This window comes from Danio rerio, chromosome 7, assembly GCF_049306965.1.
Source record: "Danio rerio strain Tuebingen ecotype United States chromosome 7, GRCz12tu, whole genome shotgun sequence".
In the NCBI taxonomy this organism is placed as follows: Eukaryota; Metazoa; Chordata; class Actinopteri; order Cypriniformes; family Danionidae; genus Danio; species Danio rerio.
Window position 1 is genome coordinate 21,651,539 of NC_133182.1, and position 17,965 is coordinate 21,669,503.

The following is a 17,965-nucleotide window of genomic DNA, read 5'->3' on the forward strand; positions in this document are numbered from 1 at the left end:
CGTTAACCGAATATTAACCGAAATATTAACCTAATATTAACCGTTAACTGGTCAGATTAATATTAAAATGTTATTTTTTAAAAAGAATATTATTGACAATGACAATGAACCTTAAGGCTCATATGTTGACTTTTAGTAAAGTATAGGCTACTATAGCATATAACAATTTTGTTAGGCACGTGTGGTTGCCGTCCCAGGAGTTAACTTATGTTTTGCAGTTGCAAATTTAGGGGCGATTGTGCTTACAGTTTTCAGTAGAGCTTATAAGGCCATGTCCACATGTGCAGTGTGCATTTATCGTAAACGAAAATGTTTTTTTAAAGAATGTTCAAAAATTTGGGTTTCAGTGACCTGATACTGTGTTTTATGTGTAGAAAAAAGCTGCAATTTAGACAATACGCAAGTGTGTAGACGGCAAAGCCGAAGGTTGTGACTAAATTCAGTTGTAGATTTGTGATTTTCTCTAGTGATTCTGCTTTCTTAACAGCACTAGTTCATTAATTTCTGATTAATCAGCACATTAACTCTGCTCCAGAGTTATTTTAAGAGTTATTTCCCAGTGGTAGAAGTTCATTTTGCTGTGAATCAAATTGTGTATCAAAAAAGTCAATTTTAAAGAAAGAATATCAGTAAAAGGGCAAAGTTATATGTAGATAGGGTTTCATGGAAGCATAAAAACAAGACCAATAACCTTATTACCACATTATTCCATAATATCTTATCATTTATGTAACTAGTTTTTTCTATACTTTGTCAAAAGTTCAAGCGGCAACTCTAGATTTCTTGAAAGATTTTTATTTTTTTTTTTGGATGAATCTAGAGACCCTCGTGTTTATGTTGATGTGTTTTTTTTGTGAAGGAAAAAAAGTAGTAACATGAAAATTGACTTTATTTGGGAGGGTTTGCATCCATTTTTAATCTTGGAATTAGGGGTAAGAAGTTAAAAGCCTCATATGATAACTGTGGAAATATAAATTTATATCATCTAATTTCAAATTAACAATAATCTACGTATAACTAAAAAGTTATATTCTCTGGTTTTTAATTATATTATTTCATTGACATGCCAGCTAGGAGGGTCATTTAACCTTTGCCTTGCTGACTACAGGCTAAGCCAAAGTGATGCAATTATCAGTTTCACAGCATGGGGTGTCTATTGTTTTCTCTTTTCGATCAAATGGTCAGGCGGTTTCTGTCTCCAGAACATGATGAGATTAGACCTGAGAAGCAGTTTACCCTGCCGACCACAACTCTTGATTTGCATGCTTTGTTTAGCTATATCCCCTCCTCCTAAGAACACAATATAGCCATGAAATCATAGACTTGTGTGAGACTTGTGAAAGAACTTGCAGACTGCTGACCTCTAGTAGGCTCTTGCAGACACATGGACATCTTGAAGACGCTGTATGACTGCAGATTAACCAACACGTCTCAATAAAGGAATTCTGCTTGTTTCGAGTCTCCTGGACTGGGTTCTCTCTTCTCTTTTAACTCATTTATTTTTTTTTCAACAATAGCAAGTAAATCAATTCCTCTTTTATTTCTTGAAACCTTTTATTTGGTTGTTTTGCTTGCATGTCTTTGATAAATTAAATGTTTTAAATGTAGAAAATTACTTCTAAAAGGAAAATGGCAGCAATGAACTTTGGCAACTATAGTTGCTGGGGGGCGTAAATGGGCTAAGAAAAACAAGCAATTTTTATGTTTTTGTTCCCATGATTCATTGAATATAATCACTCATTGTCTAACATACTGTGTGATACAATGATAAAAATATCCAATACTGTAAAATATAGCTTGTTGGTGGTGAAATATGGTGCAATACATGCATTATTGAGTAAGGAGTGATCTTGACTTACACAGATAGACGTGGATGGAGACTTGCTCTGTGTTATTTTTAGCCTTTCTTGTTTTGTCCTGAAAAGCAGAAATGCATAATGCACTTCTTTTTCTCTTCTCCTCCTCCCAGATTTACCTTCTGCTCCGGAAGGAAAGAGGACGAGATGGCAGAGAGAGATGTGCAGAATGCGACAGGAAGTGGAAGAGTAGAGAAAGAAAAGGTCCACAGGTGAGACAGGATGGCAATTATCAGTGCGAGTGAAGGATGTGCAGGTGTGTGTGCGCGTGTGTCTGTGTCTCAGTGCATGCGGATGAAACTAAGTGACAGTTTAGGAGACTAAATCTACCTTCTTTTCTCGCTCTCAGTGCAGTTTGATTGACAGACAGCATGTGTAGCTGTCATGCAGTGACAGCTCTCAGGAATTGCACTTTCTGACATATAAGCCAGATGAATGATTGGTTTGCTAGGTAGATAAAACCATTTAATGATAAATACTAGGGGTGCGAATCTTTCGAGACTTCACCATCTGATTCTGAGAATCCTGATCCAATTCCAAAAAAAAATGTTTTGACCTACATTTTTTTCCTAATTCTTTAACTTCCCATTTTACTAAAAAATAGCAGTTTCTGTGCTTTTGATTTTATGATTGGAATCTGTGTCTAAAATATATTGTATTGATTAAGTTATATTAGGGATGAACAAGCTTGGAATGAAAATACAGATTTTACAGAGAAAAATATAAAGAAAAAAAACTGTTCCAAAAAAAGTGTATTAATTTTTTTTATGGTATTGTTGTTTATAACATTTTAACCAAGAACTATCTCCAAAGGAATAAAAATAAATGAAATAAATAAATAAATAAAATAAAAAAATTATATATATATATATATTGCACGCGTTCTGATCAGCTGTGTTGTCGCGCGCGTTCTGAAGAGCGGTGTTGTCGCGCGCGTTCTGAAGAGCGGTGTTGTCGCGCGCGTTCTGATCAGCTGTGTTGTCGCGCGCGTTCTGATCAGCTGTGTTGTCGCGCGCCTACTGAAGGGCAGGACCGAGGGTGTGCCGCGTCGCGGGGGCACTTTTGATCAATTTGAAAGGGAACTTTCTATCCAAGACTAAAAAGGGCATGTGCACTGCACAGGTTGAGCCCTATGTGTGCACGTGCCTGTAAGGGACTAAGCCTAAGGAAAATGAATGAATGGTTGAATATTTGGAACGTGAAACTGCTTTTAGTTCGGAGCCACAAAGAAAGAGATTTAAAATCTAGTCGTTCATAATAGTTCATTCATTTTTAGAACTATTCAGTAGTTTACAGTTGTTTTTTGCAGAACGCAAGCAACGAGTAACCTATAATTCTGTTTTACGTTAATCAGACCCCCTAGTTTTTTGTGATTCCACAATCGCTGAATCTAACACATAATCAACAAAAAGTTGAAATTTTTTGTGATCTTCCTAAACTCTTAATCTAAATGCAAAATAATCACAAAAAATTTAAATAAGCTCATAAAACCCTCAAATTCCAAACTATAAAATTAAATTAGATTTATTTCAGTTTGCAATTAATTGTTTTACATGACTTATTGAAGTTGCATACACAGAGCACATGATCTATTTGAATGTGTCTCAAAAAATGACGACTCACCTGAACCCTGACAATCGTTATATTACATGGAAGTGGGGGGGAAATTGTTATTTTGCAGCCTGTGCAGTAAGCAGATGCGGACGAAGCGTGAGTGATTTACATGTAAAGTCAATGCAACGATGCGATTAGACATCCTGTGGCGCAAATCAAGTGAATAACACTGCACAATGGCCCACGCCATTACAATCTAATTAGAGTGCTTAATTGATTCTGAACTTTTGAGAATTAATTTAGAATCATTAGAAAATGTTTCGCAATATGTCAATAAATAATTTTTTTTTCTCTTACCCCTAATAAATGCAAAGATGAATGGACAGACAGACAATGATTCTGTAAAGACTCATCCTGAGATCTCAGTCTCTACATTACTGTTTTTCTCGATAAGTGTTTGTCCTCTGACTGCTATGGCAGGCCATTATTTGACTTCTTTTCTCATCTTATTGCATCTCACAGAGCAAGAGAGATGAAGAGAATAAAAATTAGTGTCTAAAGTCAGAAAAGGGAAAAATAGAACTGAGAAAAGTGTGTGTGTGTTGGTGCCGGTGTGTAATAAAGGTCTGTGAAGGATGAGGTCCCTGCAGTCGAGGGCAAATTGACTGCAGGCATGTGAATTACAGAAGACAGGCTACGTGTGTAACGTTCTTTCATCTGTCTGCTCACACATTCCCTCCTTTTCTCAGGTGACTGATCCTCCCCCAACACTCTTTTTTTTTCTCCTTAAAACTGTCTGAGATTCATTCTGCCTCTCTTTGTCTGGCTCTTTGTTCAGCAGGAGCTGAAGTGTGGAGAGAACGTTCTGTCTCCATCTTTCTCATTGGTATGGCACATTCTGCATCAGTGTGTGTGAATGGCAGATATTCTTCCAGTTTGGCTGTGGAGGATGTGCTCTCTTGTGTAAAGAGCTCACCGAGTCCTTGAGTTCAGAATTACTTGTTTTTTTTTTTTTCTTAGTCAAACACAAATGCAGGTCGGACATGATGTTATACTCAGAAACACACCGTATAGAACATTCTGCTGCTGTTCAGGAATATGTGACACACACACAGACTGCAGCTATATAACAACCACAACACAAAGACACCGAAACCAGAGAGCTTTTAGATGTGGTGTCTAATCCCGGTGGAAAAATTTCTTACTCTTTTATTGCTGAATAGATTTAAGTGAGTTCTCAGTGATGTTAGACTGGATGAGGTTAGTTCACCCATTCTGTCATCGTTTATAATCATGTTATGAGATCATTTACTGATTGTGATATGATAAATTCAGTTTTTTTGTCAAAGGAAGACCATTATAACTCTACTGTTTCTCCTAATGTTCTATAGCCAAATCAGGTTGGCCGATTTTTCTTTAAAAAGACTTAAAATATCTTTGTTTTTGTTATAAAAGGCCTTAAAGTCTTTAAATATCCCTGAATCTAGATTCACTTGGTCACATTATGAGATTTAGTCACTTTACTGCAAACAAAATTTGTTCAGTTTGATGGACATTATGGGCTCTATTTTAACAATCTAGGTGCAATGTCTAAAGTGTATGTTGCAAAAGAATTAAGGGCATGTCTGAATCTACTTTGACTATTTTAGGGACAGAAAAATACGCTCTGTGCCACGGCGCATAGTCGAACAGTTGTGCTTGTTCTCTTAAAGATTTATGGGTGTGTTTTGAGCATAACGTGCATTAAACCAATCTGAGTCTCATCTCCCATTCCTTTTAAGAGTCAGTTGCTTTGTGCCGTGGTGTCCATGATGGACTTTGTAAGAGTAAAAACTGAACGCTTTGTTAGCGAGAAAACAGTTTAACAAATCATTAACAGCACGAGGATAAAGAACGAGCCTCCTCCAATCGGCCTCTTTACTTTTCCCTTTACTTTACTTTTACTCTTTACTTTACTCCTTTGCTTTCGTGGATAAGGAAACGATGTTGTACACTTTACTGAAGACATCCATCAGCCTGCATATTTAATTTTGTTTGTTAAGCGCAAATATTTGTTTTAAAACTATTTCTAAATTCAGTTCTAATTTCCAGCTAACAAATAAATGAACAATAATAACGAAGTGTGGTCAAAAAAACAGTTATATCCAAACACACATCGTATTCTTATGCCCCATATGGTAATGTAGACATCTGCAAAACCCAACAGGTGGACAAAACTAAATTTGTTTTCATTAAAACAAATATGAATATGCGTATTATATTAATAAGTCGTAATATAATAAATCACACTGCTACTACTAGTAGCATACAAATGCAAATTGTCATGAAAAACTGAAGAAGGGACTGTTTTTTTATATAGTTATGTAGAAAATAATGATTTTTGTAACATTTTAATCCTTTTTTTGTGTGTGTGTGTGGTGCAAAACATGAAAATTACTGTTGCGCTGGTATAAAAATAGCAACAAATTGCGCCAAACATGTCTTGCCCCTTAATGTGCTGGGTGAATGATAGGGCCCAAAAACGGTTTACTATCATTGGACTGACTGACAAAGTTTTTCCCTGCAGTAGTTACTGTGTTATCTCTCAGAGAGAACTAAAGTAGTTGATTGAAACACGTGATGTGTGGTGCGCAAAAGTTTAAAAAAGAGCTTACAGACTCCTGTTTCCTCACGCACAGATTGTTTCCCAGTGGAAACAATCCACCATGCTTAAAATATAACTGGTGCACTTCGTTCTGTTTATCATAGAATGATCTAAAGTGATGCTCGTGCACCAAAAGTTCTGCTTTCCAAAGGGTCGATGTAAAAATATTAAATTTTTTGAAGATGGTGGTACCCATGTTAGCTTTAACCAATTATTGAACAGATTGTTAATATCCAATCAAGCAGTTTATACTTTTTTTTTTTTTTCTAATTATTTTGTCTGGGTTTTCACCTTTATTTTTGATAGGACAGTAGAGAGAATTGACAGAAAAGCATGGGGATCAGAGAGAGGGGAAGGATCAGCATAGGACCGCAAGGCGGAATCGAACCCGGGTCGCCGCGAAGACCAGAGTGCATGTGTCGACGCACTAACCACTAAACCACTGGCACCGACAGTTTATACTTCTACGTTGAGTGATTGACATGACCCACTGCGCCTGCATTGCACGCAGTTGTGCATTTATAGTTCTGCATGTTGTTTGTGTTGCTCTGCAATTACACTTGCGAAACACTAGCTGGCAGTAGGTTTTTATGTTCCTCTGTGTCGAGTTGCTTTTCGCTGGTGTTTTGTTTTTTCTGAACATTACCTTAATGTACAAGTAGCTAGAGCTGCACAATTCTGGCTAAAATGAGAATCACGTTTTTGTTTTTGTTTTTTTGCTTAAAATAAAGTTCACGATTTTCTCTCAATTCTGTAGATGTAAAATAAAGGTTAATATGAGTAGGCTATTAATATAGTTATTTCTCAAACATATGGTAAAATAGCAATAGGCAATGTTTAGTTCTGCTGTTGGTTAAAATGCTACATTTTGAATAGACTCAGAATGGTGGACTTGAACAGACTTTAGATTTGTCCTGGTCATTAATGTACAGTAAAGTGATGACATCAGAATACAACTATTCATAAATCTGATGTTTAATTACTGTGTTTGAGACATTTGCTTACAATCTGTCATTGACAACATTATTTGACCGTTTTTTTTCTACTGGTAAACTCAGACATTTGTCATTATCAGATTACATCTTGCATTATATTCAACATTATATAGGCTAGAGTAGTTATACTGACACTGTTAAACATTTGTTGTCATTCACAAAACTTTGTGTTCGCTATGTTAAAAAAAACATATTAAAACGCTTGTTGTAATCATAACTCTAAAATAATCTAATTGATATACCTGCTTTGGGTTTCATTTTCACTGCTAAGTGCGATACTTCCCGCTCGGCTCCCAAGCGATCACTCTATGCCACAAACTGAATGTTATTTACAACTCTATTGCCTGTTATTCACAGCCTATGGAGGTTCTGTTCACTAAAGTAGACTTCATTCACAGGTGCGCCCTCTCTGGTGACAGCTGACGGTCAGCTCACGTCAATTGTGATTTTGTGGTTGCAGATACATTTTCTTCGAGACAGAAATTACATGTTTGGGGTCAATTATACCTTATAAATACAGCATGTGACTCTTTCAACACTATTTGGAGGTGTCCACATTGCTGAGCAACGTATGTAAAACAATGTGAAGACTTTGCTTCTCTTAACTTAAAAATATGATTGAAAGAATCAGAGAAATGCTGGATTAAGATCATCTATGGTGTCAAATCGAGATCGCGATCTTTTTATGATTGATTGTGCAGCTCTACAAGTAGCTCAAACTCGCTTATTTGGAGGCAGGAACTTGCGGACGTGCAACAACTTGAATCATAAGGTAAACACAAAACTACAGTTTTCATCTAGAGCTCCTTCATGGGCTTTGACACTTGTAAACACTCGCTCAAATGGGTTCGCGCAACTCTCTGTCCCGCACACATTGGTCACAGCTACCAAGCCGACCAATCACATAATTTTTGCTATGCGTCGTTGCGATGTGTAGTTAATTTTTTTTGCGAGTTGCACATTTGAGTCAGCCACAGCGAGAGCCATGTGACCGCGCGAAGGCTGCTCTGGAGCGTACACGTGTGCTGTACGATACATCAAATATCTTTAATATTAGGGCTGCATTTACTCCATCCAATTTCTTTTGCCAAATTGTTTATTTATTTAATTATTTGTTTGTTTTTTACTTTAGATTGGATTTTTCTGTTTTAATTATGTCAGTAATAAAAAAAAAACATAAGAGATTTTTTTCAAATTGGATGGATTTAAAAATATATATATTTTGCTATATATATTTTGGTCCCCTTATGCCTCTGTTAGTCACAAATGAGCTGCACACAGAGAGAGGACTTTTAAATTAGCTAAGAGTAAGTGTGTGTTTGTGTGTGTGTGTGTGTGTGTGTGTTTTGGTGTTGGAACACCTGCCAGCTGTTTCCAGGTGAGTGAGTGGAGTATATTAATGCAAGTGTTTGTGTGTGGTTTAGTGTCAGCGCACTGCGTCTGTCTGCTAGTCCCAGAGAGGGAAAAGTAATCTGTGTGTGTGTGTGTGTGTGTGTGTGTGTGTGTGTGTGTGTGTGTGTGTGTGTGTGTGTGTGTGTGTGTGTGCGCGTGCGTGCGTGTGGTTTAAAAAACATGCAAGGCTCACTGGTTAAAATATACAATGTGCAGGATGAAAGCACTTTCTTTTCCTTCCTCTCAAACCGTCACCAGATTACTTCAGTCTCACGTGTAAACACAAATGTAACTCTCTTTTTGGGTTTGAGCTATTGTGCCGTAGCTGCTGACCTCGGCACATATAGAAGTCTCACACACTCCCACACGCTTACCTGCGATACTGTAACCATTAATCACACAGACCGTGCCTGGAGTCTTTTGTAACTGTTTTATCTAGACATGTTAACCTACACACCTCCTCGTGTGGAGCATTGCTTCAGTGTGTGTGTAGGTGTTTCGTCTGTTTGCCCAGCAGATATAGAGACGCGTATAGATGTGTGAACCCTTGAATTATACAGTCAGACATAATGGCATATTCACAATGAACTTTCCACTTGTACTCTTTGTGTTGTTTTCAGCTGCTCTGCGTGTTGATGTATCTTGCGGTAGCTGGGCTGCTTTGATGGTGCAGGCAGGGATATAAATAGTAAAGCCCCATCTGATCTGGTCAAACTTAGATAAACAAATGCACATACGCAACCAATATCACACATCTCTGCGATACATATATTGCATATGCTGTTATTGAGATATTGATAGTTTTGCAATATATTGTGCAGTCCTAATGTATAACTCTTTACTCACAGTTTTGATCAATGCATCCTTGCTGAATATAAGTGCTAGTTTCTAACCTCAAACTGTTGAACTGCAGTGTAAGTAAACTTTACTATGAACGGAAGGTCATTGTCGTCCTACAATCTACACATGAGCGAGCAGTCATGGATGAGATACATAGATGGAGTGATTGTGAAACTCAAACATTTTTCTCTCTGGTGTTAGCATATCAGTAAATGTGTTCTGCTACAACACATATATGTGGCCAAGTGTAAATGAAATGCGCATATTCAATAGGGTTCAGTCAGTGAAAATGCATGCAATGCCTTCAGCTGTGTTATATTATATACAGTATGTGTTTTTTATGCTTGATTACACCAGCCATAACGATCAATTACAAAACGTTTGCGTTAAATACAGGTGGAAATAGAGCTTGCCTGCTTTTGATCACTCCCAGAAGTAGTCAAAGTTTGCATTTAATGGCTTTATTTTATAGTATAAATTCAATAATAATACTTATCAACCTGAAAACATTAAAGAGTCCCTATTTTCCATTAAAAAGGTCATATTTTGGTTTTTGGGGGTCTCCAACAACATGCTGATATGCGTGCAATGTCAAAAAACACTTTTATTGACTTATAATATACATTTATTTTTACCTATTATTCCAGCGACTCCCATATGAATCCTTCAGGAATTAATTTGTTCCCAAAGCCCTCCTTAGTGTGAAGCTAATCTGCGGTGATTGGTCCAATGACCCAGTCTGTTGCGATTGGTCGACTGGGTTTAGCACGAGACAGAGAGAGAAGCCCACCATGGATATGAAATAGCAGCTAGAGAGTATGAGAGCCCAATGCAGGAATGCAATAAATAAATGCAGTTAAAGACCAGCATATTACTGTACTCCTAAACGTAACACCAAGTAATAAAATTGACACACATCCAGTATTAATCCACATTAGCAAAAGTTGAACTATTAACGTTATTATACATAACGGCTGATGGTGGCCATCGCAAAGGCAAACAGCAGAGGATCGCCAGTTCAGAAACGCATTAAAATTAGTAAAGGAAGAAGCACGCGGCACGTTTTTAATGTACTTTTGGACTCAATATGTGAACAGCCCCATTCAGATTTAACCTGAGAGGTACAGTACAAGCACTGATCTATTATAAATACGTGATTACAAGCCACACTGAGCAATTACAAGTTACAGCACACAAGTTACACGCGTCCATAGAGGCAACTCAGGCGGCCGCCAAGGGCAGCAGAATAGAGAGGACGGCGTCCGCAACATCTCCTCACTTTTGTCCGCAACAGTCCCCCACACTGACCTGGTTCTCGCTGTTGTACGCACAATCACACTCCCGTTTCTCGTTTTCCCTTTCGGTTTGAGGGCGGCATGATCATCTTTTGCCTAGAGCACCAGTTCAGTTCGAACACTTTCTACACTGAAAAATGTAGTTTCTTTCTTCGGTTGAACACAAAAGAAGTTATTTTGAAGAATGCTGGTAATTGCACAGTTGATTTAACCCACTGACTCGCTGGTTACCAGCATACTTCACAATATTCCCTTTAAGTGCCTTGTTCCTTTTCAACTGTATAGTATGTTGCTGTTCATTTCCGTATGGATCAATTTCTAGACCTTTTCCACTGCAATCTGTACATAATTCCTACCTGGTACATTTTTAGTACCACCTTGGAAAAGGATCTAGTCAAGCCATACCAATAGCTAAGCTTGATGTATACACTGTTGATGAGCACCAATTGGTGCAAGAGAATCATCACTACCAGCTACAGTACCAGTGTCATTAGATTTGTGACATTTTATTGAGACTCCAAACCTACTATATTTAAAAAGTCAGCAGCAGTTAAATTCAATTCATCTGGATTTCTATAGCGCTTTTACAGTGTAAATTGTGTCAAAGCAGCTAAACATAGAAGTTCTAGTAAATTGAAACTGTGTCAGTCCAGTTTTCAGAGTTGAAGTTCAGTTTAGTTTAGTTCAGTGTGGTTTAATTTTCATTGCTGAAAGTCCAAACGCTGAAGAGTAAATCTCAGGTCCACAAGTCCCAAACCAAGTGAGCCAGTGGCGACAGTGTCGAGGAAAAAAACTTCACAAATTGATGAAAGTGAACGATAAAAAACCTTGTAAATAACCTTGTAGCATTATAGTCAGTAGAAGATGTTTCTCTTATTACCATAGGAGTGGATCTAGTAAGAGCTGGATGGGATGCAATGAAAATGATGTCACAGCAGTAGAGGTGACAACTATAGTGATAATCACTACAGTGATGCAGTTTAGTGACTAAAGTGCAGTGGAAATGTAAACAGAACTGAGCAAAACAAAAGTGAGCCGATGACATGCCAAATCATACAGTGCAACACTGGAAAAGTGGTTTAGTTTCTACAGAAGAAAGAACTTGTACTTGATGTCAATAGAAAGGTTGCAGTGGTGTAAAGTAACAAATTACAAATACTCAAATTACTGTAATTGGGTAGATTTTCTCAGGAATTGTAATTTTCTAAGTAGTTTTACAAATGTGCACTATAAATTTCCCTTGAGTACATTTTTAGTGCTGTATTGGTACTTTTACTCCATTACTTTCCTTCAGTCTGCAGGCACTACTTTCTTTTTTTCTTGTCTATAGGGATTGGCGAAAGTGGAATAATCAGTCCTTCGATTCCTGACCAACCAAATCCCACCTAGAAACTAAAATGCATCATTCTAAACTACCTAACGACATGGGTGCTTCATAAATGCAGCCATTTGGAAACATTAAAAGTGTTCTAGAAGATGTCCAAATCGTTACATGACCCAACAACTGTTTAGACCAGGGGTGTCCAAACTCTGTCCTGGAGCGCCAGTGTCCTGGAGATTTTAGGTCAATACCTAATCAAGCACACCTGAACCAGCTAATCAAGCTCTTCTTAGATAAACTAGAAACCTGCTGGCAGGGTGTGTTAAAGCAAGTTGGAGCTGAACTTGCAGTTTAGAAACGCCTGGATTAGACTGTATGTCACTGATGAGAAGATGACGGATGTTTACTATATGATGACAAAAATGCCCTTAAACAGTCACTAAATGCACTACAGAATGTTACGTTTTTACACACACAAACTAATTGCATTTAAACGCATCAGCCTTTCACTGCGTAAAACTTAAAAGGGCCACTTTTTACTCATACTTTGAGTAATCGTTACATCTACTTTTACTCACACACACTAGATTTTTGGGCATGTAATGGTACTTTTACTTGAGTTTGATTTTTCAGTACTCTTTCCAGCACTGCTTTGTTGTTAGTTTGTTCTATGATTATTACTATTTTCACGTTTGTATTTGATTTACTGTGTGTTATATTGAATGCCGTTTTAGCTTAGTTGCTTTGTTATTATTAACTTTATCAGCTGCATGCGGGGCTGCAGGGGTCACTTGGGAGGAGTTTGTTTTGTTGAAGACTCTTAAGGGGTCATGAGGGATTTGGGGGTGGGGTACAGATGAGGGGCGTCCTATGAGATCTAGAACATCTTGAAAAAGCAGTAATAGGAGAGGGAGATGTGTTTGTCTCAAAACGTCTCTGTTGTTTGTACCTGTAGTAACTTAATCTTGCGTAAATATGCACATGTTTTTGCACTCGAAGCGCAGAACATATTGCACAAAGCACATGTTCGCTGAACACATGCACAAACGCGCGCGCACACACACACTTCTCCATCTCTTGTTTCTCTTCTTTTAACACACACTTTCATTTTTTACTGATAGTATGCAGGTGTGCCATCAATTACACACTTTTCTTTAATCTCACGCACTCCCCCACTGTCTCTCTCTCTTTCTTTTTTTCTCTCAGTCTCTCTCTCTCTCTCTCTCTCTGTCCCTTGTGTTGTTGGTGTCTGGGGGTAAAGGCCCTATTAGTGCCTCTGTCTGGAGCCTGGAGAAACTCTACACCCGACAGAGACTGAGAAACAGAGCTGGAGAAAAGGGGGGAAATGGGGTAACTTGATCTCTTTGGTTTGTCTATTCAATACAGAGGTCACTTGCCCAGGCACAAAGCATTAATCCTTGTGCACACACACACACGCATGGGCTCATAAACACTCATTTGTCCTAAAATCCCAGAGCAGCAGCATGCAATGTGATGATGTAATTCCGAGCAACATTACACGGACGCTATTGGCACTGCCATCGTGAAAATGGTGCCTATATGGAATTATGGGCGGTTTCTGTCAAGGAAACAATGGCTACGGGCTGTTATACCCTCCGGCAGCAAGATATTGTGTAGGAGAGAAATGCAAAATGAGAGGCAGATACAGACAATGTTTCAGTTCAAGTCATAGAGTTTGTCTTCAGGCACTGGAGTAACTGTCCACTTAAGGTTTTCAGCTTTTGACTGTTATAAGTCTCCTATTTAAAGTCAAGTATGACATTTTATTATATTATGTGTACACTGTAAAACATCTCTGTGTGTCAAAATCGTGATTAAAATTGAAATCGCTATATAGTTGTTCAAGAAACTCGTGATAGGTTTCTTTTGGCCATATCGCAAGTTTAAAAAGTTTATAGAGTGTAATTTCAAATTTAATGTAACTTTTTATTTGTTTATTTTATTGTTAAACCACAAAAAAGTATATCTTATATTATAAAGTATATCTTATATTAAATATTTCAATTTAATTTTTGAAATCTACATACATTAGATAGAGGATAATGCAGAGACTTTGGTGAGGGAATCAAAGCAAAGGCAGATTCTGCTTGTCTAGTGTAATCAGGATTGACCACCACTGTCTTATAAATATGATTGTAGTTTAGTTTTGGTATGTGTATTTTCAGTCCACGGCTCTCAATCATATTTGGTTTTTGGCCCTTTATGAGAAATAGTTTGGGCACCCCTGGTTTATATGGACTAGCACAGTAAAAGGAGTCTGTCATATGCATCATATGATTGACCAAATACATGCCATTGTTCACGCAGTAATCATCTAGTACCATGGTTTTTACATCACTGACTGTACGGTGGTACATTTACAATGCCTTTCTCAGAACAGTTGGGGAGCACAGCTACAATCAGAGGAGCACTTCAGCTTGGGCTTGGACAGTGAGCAGTTGTCTTCAGGATTAATTAATTGCCAGCTCTTAGCGAGCAGATGTCTCTGTGAGAGTGTGTGAGTGTGTTTGTTGTGTCCCTGTTTGTGTTTATGCACAATTTCATGGTAGGACTGGGTGATATAATGAATATTCATGATCTATTTGTGATGTTTTGGCTGAGATTTAGCAACATTGTGGATATTTTCAGGGTTGCACCGATACTAGTATCAGAAATACTTGACAATATTAGAACATTTCTGGCATCAGGATCGGCAAGTATTTTAAACCATAAATTAAACTAATAAAATACCATCTTTTTAAATGAGACATCTGTCTACTAGCATTGCTTAACATTGCAAACCCAGAGTAATGCTCAGAATGCAAACACAGGAAGTTGTGCTCTATATGGTTTTTTTTTTCACTGATTTATGTGCAGTTATAATATAAGACTTGAATAGGTTTTTCTCAGTTTACAGTGTTTGATCTTTGTCTAAACTTGTTTCAGTGAAGTACAGTAAATAATATTACTGTTGAATGTCTAAAAATAAAAATGTCAGACAATAAACATAATCTATTTTGCCATTGACGATTGCCAAGATAAAGTAGTATTTGTCTATAGTCACGAATCTGTAAGTGTCAATACACATCAGATTACCCAGTCCATGAAGAAGCATTTACTGAACGAACTGAAATGTAGATCAATATTAACAATAATAAATAGGGATGTCCAACTCCGATCTCGTGAACTAAAATCAGGCCAGATCACGTGGTTACAGACTCTTTTGGAATCTGTTATTACTATTTTAAGTGGAGGTGCTGTTTTTTTTTATATTAAATGTTTGTTTTTTTTTTTTATATTTACTGTTGCACTAAAATTTAAAAGAGAAAAATTTATGTTATTTATTACTTGCAACCTCACAGAAGTGCTCTGTTTGTTAACACAGTTGTTGAATGTAAAAATAAGGTGAATTAAATAAAAAATAAAGAACATGCTGGATCTATTTCTCCGCTTTTCTTTATTATTTTTATGTATTAAAGAAGTATCGGATCGAGTTTTGGTATCAGTAGACACTCAAAATCAAATGACTCTGACTCAAGGGTAAAAAAAAACCTGATCGGGACATCCTTGATAATAATTATTATACATTTTATTTGTTATGCACTTTTTCAATTTCAAAGCACTACAAAACAATGAAACAATAATACAAAAACAATTGGATAGCAAACTGCAACAAATAGTTAATGACGGAAATCCTCATAAATTATAAACAATACTAAAAAGGTGAGTCTTAAGCAGTTTCGTAAAACAGTCCAGGGAACGCTAGTTTTTTTATGGTTTTCTTAATTATTCCATAATTTAGGCACGTGGTAGGAGAATGCCCTACTTCCCATAGTGTTGAGTCTTTAACGAGGCTGAAACAGAGTGAGACCTGATGCGAAACGTAAACAGCGGGAAGATGATAAGGTCACCAAATCACAAATATAACCAGAAGCAAATCCATGAACTGCTTTGTATGTTAAGAGTTTTAAAATCAATACGTGACTTAACAGGTAGCAAGTTTCTAAAGTACAGGGTATTGTGATAACATTATGTGTGTGTCAACATGTGAGTTTTGATTGTACTGTAATGTTCTGAGAGAGCTAGCTGGTAGACCCCCAAAAAGTGAATTACAGAAATCTAGGCGAGATGTGATGAAGGCATGAACAAGTTTCTCAGCATCTAGCATTGAAAGGAAGGGTCTAATGCGCGCAATGTTGTGTAGATGAAAAAAAAAGCTATTTTTGTAAGTTAAATATATATATATATTAAAGTTAAAGAAAAATTTACATGTCAAGCTTTCATCATATCTAATTTTCTGAATGAATCCTACAGATTTCAGGATTCAGCTGAGAATTAACTCAATTACCTGATATATTTATTAGATTTTCACTTTTTTGTTCACCTCTTTTTGCTATCATTCAAAATCCAGTAGGCTGGCGTGACTGACGATAGTTTTTCTATTTAAAGGGCACTTATGATGAAAATCATCTGTTCAGCTGTTTTGGACAGAACTGTGTTTAGGTATAGTTTGTCCTCAGTCATATTGGGGTGATAGAAACACAACAAGTCTTTTTTTTTTAATTTCCTGATGTTAAAAAAATCCAAATCCCTCCTATTTAGAGACCAACCCCAACGTAACGTAGGAGTGCAGTTTCCCCGCCCACTGAAGTTATTTACAGCTGCGTATTAACATGTCTCTGTTGAAGCGCGTATAATCATATCAACAAGACTGCATGCAGTTCCATGCAAAGGAACTGGAATTAAAGATCTGTTTAGCTCACTGTGATCATCATTCATCATCGAATGTGATCATGAATGAGTTTTACAAGTTTATAACGTTTTTAAAACAGTGCATGTTTGTAATGAATCACTGCGATTTTACCTTCTTTATCTTATCACAACAGCCGCATGTCAGTACAATCATAAAAGAAGATGCTTCAGTCCCAGTTTGTTAATGTTAAATTAGGTTTATTTTGTACATAACGACATTGTGTGTGACTCATTGTTGCAGAAAGGCTTGAATTAACTCCACAACAAATACATCTAATAATCGTTGGGAAAGTTTTTACTGCAGTATTTGTCACAAACGTTACCTGAGATCTGCTTCCTTCATGTCTGTCACTGTGCTGTTTATCTGATGCAGCCAGAGATTGAGGCAAACTATAATATATAATCTGATGGGTGTTTTGAGATGAAACTTCACAGACACATTCAGGAGACACAAAAAATGTATACTAAATCTTGAAAAAAGGGGCAAAATAGGTGCCCTTTAAAATAACCATGTTTGGTACCGTTTCTGAGCAAATATATAATTAGCAACAATGCCACCATATAAAATATCATCATTGTGTGATAAGTATTAAGTTATGTTCTGTTAGGCAGTGATGCTGCATGCTGTTGTATTGTGCTGTAGGGCAGCATGTCTGGCCTGGTGATCCCCTTTCAGCCGGGGGTTTTCCTGCATGCACGGCCCCTGCGTGTGGCCTGGACTTAGGCCAGATCTGCAGCCTGCTCTGCCTGTGCCAGAGTCCCCTGAGGCCTGACAGGACAAAGCTGGGCTCCATCCAGCTCTCTTAACCCCCTAACGCTGGCACCACATAAGCTTTATCTACGCTTCCCTCTCTCTCTCTCTCTCTCTCTTGATATCATTTCACTTTGATGGCCTGATCTATCTCTGGCTCACACAACCTTAAACGCGCACTCTGAAGCTGCGGTGGCCGCTGTGTGGCAGTGTGTGTGTGTCTCGCGCTGTGTGTGGCCTCACATCAAACTCCTAAGTATTTTGCTTAATGAATTCTTCGCCCTCACTGTATGCCCGTTTGAGTGGTACCAGCATCTAAACTTCAGTGCCGCCCCGTGCACCACCCACAGCGAGAGAGAGCGAGAGAGAGAAGTGGCGTCTGGGGAGCTCAGGGTGGTTCTGGTCATGTGTGGTCCTCCATAGTGTTTTAATTAGCTTCTTCTCACTCATATGGATCATTAGTCATAATGAGTCCAAACCACAGAAACACACTTACACATTTGTAACATACACGCCCTGTATATACCTATACAAGAATACTTATTTTGTTGATATGAGATGAAAA

The 17,965-nt window shown here is 37.6% G+C and overlaps 2 protein-coding genes across 6 annotated transcripts in view; both read left to right on the top strand.

The window, feature by feature from the left end:
• efnb3b (ephrin-B3b) overlaps nt 1-17,965 on the top strand; it is an 888,832-nt gene that overhangs the window by 712,469 nt on the left and 158,398 nt on the right. The window lies entirely within an intron of this gene.
• kdm6ba (lysine (K)-specific demethylase 6B, a) overlaps nt 1-17,965 on the top strand; it is a 149,712-nt gene that overhangs the window by 38,131 nt on the left and 93,616 nt on the right. For 4 of the 5 annotated variants that reach the window (XM_009303125.5, XM_073908352.1, XM_068222582.2 and 1 more), the window contains exon 3: nt 1,970-2,068. The gene's annotated coding sequence lies outside the window, so the exon portion shown is untranslated. Of the gene's footprint in view, nt 1-1,969; nt 2,069-4,248; nt 4,297-17,965 lie in introns of those variants that run through there. The other variant, XM_073908350.1, reaches the window with a different exon arrangement.